The following is a 2,934-nucleotide window of genomic DNA, read 5'->3' as shown; positions in this document are numbered from 1 at the left end:
GCCCCGCCCCGCCACGCCACGCCACGCCCCGCCCCGCCACGCGCCGGGAGCATGCTGCTAAGCATTGCTGCTTGCCTCTTTGTCACACTCTAGCTGCAGTGTGTGGTGGCTCGCATCACGCCGCTGTTGTTGTGGTGCCCCGCCCAACCACGTGCCGCCGGTCACTGTCACACGTCCGTCAAGGTGCCCCCTCCATACACAGCGGTGCCATACACAAATACACACAAGTTATTTGTATTGTTGTGTTATTGTTTTTTGCCATTGACTGTTTTTGATAACATTTGCCAATTTGCTAAATATAACTACATGGTCGCATTTGAAAAAATTACCCTTATGAAATTATGACACGACACGACGACCCTGTACTTGAAGTCCAGAGACATCAGCTGCTAGTACGCTTACCATACTTGAGCCTGGTGTGTCAGGAACGTTACGCCCCTGCAGGAAGAGATGTCGCTGCCGTATGAACGTGAATCAGACAATCTTCTGCGGGTTGGACCACAAAGGGTCGGTGCCTGTTCCACTTCAATCAAGTTGCTCTCGAGTGCCAAGCAGTGGACTGCGGCCTGAGAGGCACTCTGTGATGGTGATGACCACCACACATGCTGTGCACTCTGCTGCCCCCTCGCCCCATCCCAGACCTAGAAGACACTTTTTGCTTGCCGTCGTGATAACCCTTTTTGAAGTTGAAGAAGACGTTGAACTTTGTAACTTTTCTAATGAATGAGCTCGACCTCCGCTGCACCCAGGCTGCTCTGCGTGTAGGTTTGGTGGCCGACCCTCCCGGGGCTGCGGCCTGCTCTGTGGCGCTCCCGCACCTCTCTGCCGCCGCACCGCCTGCGCCTGCGCGCCGCTCTCTCCGCGCGCGAGCACGAGAAGTTGCCTACCCAGTGGGCGCACACTGGCGGGATGAAGCGGAGGGAATTCAAGTGAATGAATGGCGTTGCAGGTTACAAAATGGCAAGTGGGGTTTTATTATCATCATTATTATTTAACAGTCATCATGCGCACTCACGTATATTTACAAATCGCACGATATCGATATTCACATTTTGGATTTGACGCTCTCGGTTTCACATTCATACTGACTGGAGTCACGCGGCCGTGCGCAGTGTCCTCACTGATATGCGCGGGGGGGGGGGGGCGTTATTGGGCACCATTCTTAGCTTTAACTTGTTATAAATTATTTACGCTCCTGTTGTGGTTCGGTGCTGCTCAAGGGGGGGGGGGCTGTCCCCTCGTCCTCGTCTTGCAGGCAGCGCGCTTCTGCTCGCCGACGACGTTTTGTTCTTCACGCAGCTGTCGACGGCCAGCCGACGACTCCTCACCGGCCGCCTTGGTGGTGGTCGCGGACGGCATCAGATGCGAGTCTAGTAGTTGGTGGGAAGGAAGGCTCCTCGTCGTCCGGGACGTCCCGGGTCTGAGAACCTGCGCGGAAGAGAGGCATAGACTTGGTAAAAACATGTACAGCGCCTCTACCGAAGGATGCTGCAGTGCAGCTAGCTTGGAGAGCCCGCCAACCGCGACCCGCTGTGCCCCCGCGCAAACGCGAAGCGCGTTCTCTGGCTCTCTTTCTCCCCCCTCCTCTCTGTCTGTCTCTCTCTCTCTCTCTCTCTCTCTCTTTTCCCTTATCTACCGCTGTACGTGAAAAAGACACGGGGCGCACCGCACCAGATCCGTACCACTACTACTTTCTCTATAACAATGCATAGAGGAAGCCGGGCCGGGGGGAGGGCGCGATCGACAAACTGACTCGTGCTGCGCGGCGCGGGTTACGGGTGCGCTGCGCTGCGCTGTGCACTCGTGTGAGCTCGAGGAGGGGCGTCGCTGATGCTGCACTTCGTCGCGGCGCGATGCTTGTGGCCCCGCGGAGCAGGGCTTGGCATGGCGTGTTTGAGCAGGAGGAGGCCTTGGCGCGATGTCACCATTTACTACCCTACCCAGGGCCAGAGGGAGCACGGCCGAGCCGGCGTGGGGTGCGCACGCCTCCACGTCGCTCCGTCTTCTGCTTCGTATTTTGCCAAAAGAGGCCTCGTGGTTAGTCAAGTCAAGTCAGGGCCAGAGCCCGGGTGCGGACCAGCGCGACCGTTTCTACCCAACGCACTCGTGCGGGTAGGCAACACACACCACAGGCATGTCATGCGGCGCAGTCAAGGGTGCAGTGAAACTATGCCGCCAGTGCAAACGGGTGCGTGTGCTGCTGACAGGATATACCTCTATCGCGAAGCGGCCCTCTAGACTTGTTCGCTCCTCCCCCTCTTCCTACTCATACTCATGCCATGCCCACGACGACGATGAAGACGGGGGCAGGGGCCCCCACCGCCATCTCGGCCCGCCCCACCGGCGAGAGCTGCGGCAGCAGCGGTGGCGTGGACGGGAGCCTTAATTCCTGTGCAATCGCCCGCGGCGGCCCCGGCGCTGCTGCTACTCTCTCGCTCGCCACCGGAAGTCCCTCCAAACATGTACTTCGAGTCGCGTACTCCGTCCTGTGATTCCTTTAATGTGTGTGTGTGTGTGTGTGTGCGCGCGCGCGTGTGAGGCAAGTGCCACTATACTACCGTCGCCGCCAAGTCCCCTAGGGCAGGCGACCAGTCGCGGCGCAGACGAGATGAGTGGTTCGTACACACCCATAAAACGTGTGCACTGTGCGCACGCACGTCCTCATACACACGCACGCACACACACACATACACACACACTCACGCACTCTCACACACACACACACCACTCTGTCGCACGCCAGGGCCTTGTACGGCGCACTCTTCTGCGGAGCGTGGAGCCCCCATCCCCATGCTTGTTGCGCTTCTTGCTTCGACACCGCTCGCCACCTCGCCGATCTAAGAAACGCGCCGGTTTGATTGGCGATGTAGCGACGGCGGCGTGGCGATGAGCCCGCCGACAAGACGCACACGTCGTGGCCCCCGCCCCGCCCCG

The 2,934-nt window shown here is 59.0% G+C and overlaps 1 protein-coding gene across 1 annotated transcript in view; it reads right to left on the bottom strand.

The window, feature by feature from the left end:
- Positions 1 to 950: 950 nt before the first annotated feature.
- Positions 951 to 2,934, bottom strand: part of LOC113216221 (histidine-rich glycoprotein-like) — an 8,825-nt gene continuing 6,841 nt past the window's right edge. The window contains exon 3 of the mRNA XM_052275636.1: positions 951 to 1,428. The gene's annotated coding sequence lies outside the window, so the exon portion shown is untranslated. The remainder of the gene's footprint in view (positions 1,429 to 2,934) is intronic.

Source organism: Frankliniella occidentalis, unplaced genomic scaffold (genome assembly GCF_000697945.3).
Source record: "Frankliniella occidentalis isolate FOCC.00 unplaced genomic scaffold, Focc_3.1 Scaffold714, whole genome shotgun sequence".
Lineage (NCBI taxonomy): Eukaryota > Metazoa > Arthropoda > Insecta > Thysanoptera > Thripidae > Frankliniella > Frankliniella occidentalis.
The sequence above is the reverse complement of the archived record's forward strand: the minus strand, read 5'-3'. Positions and strand labels throughout refer to the sequence as shown.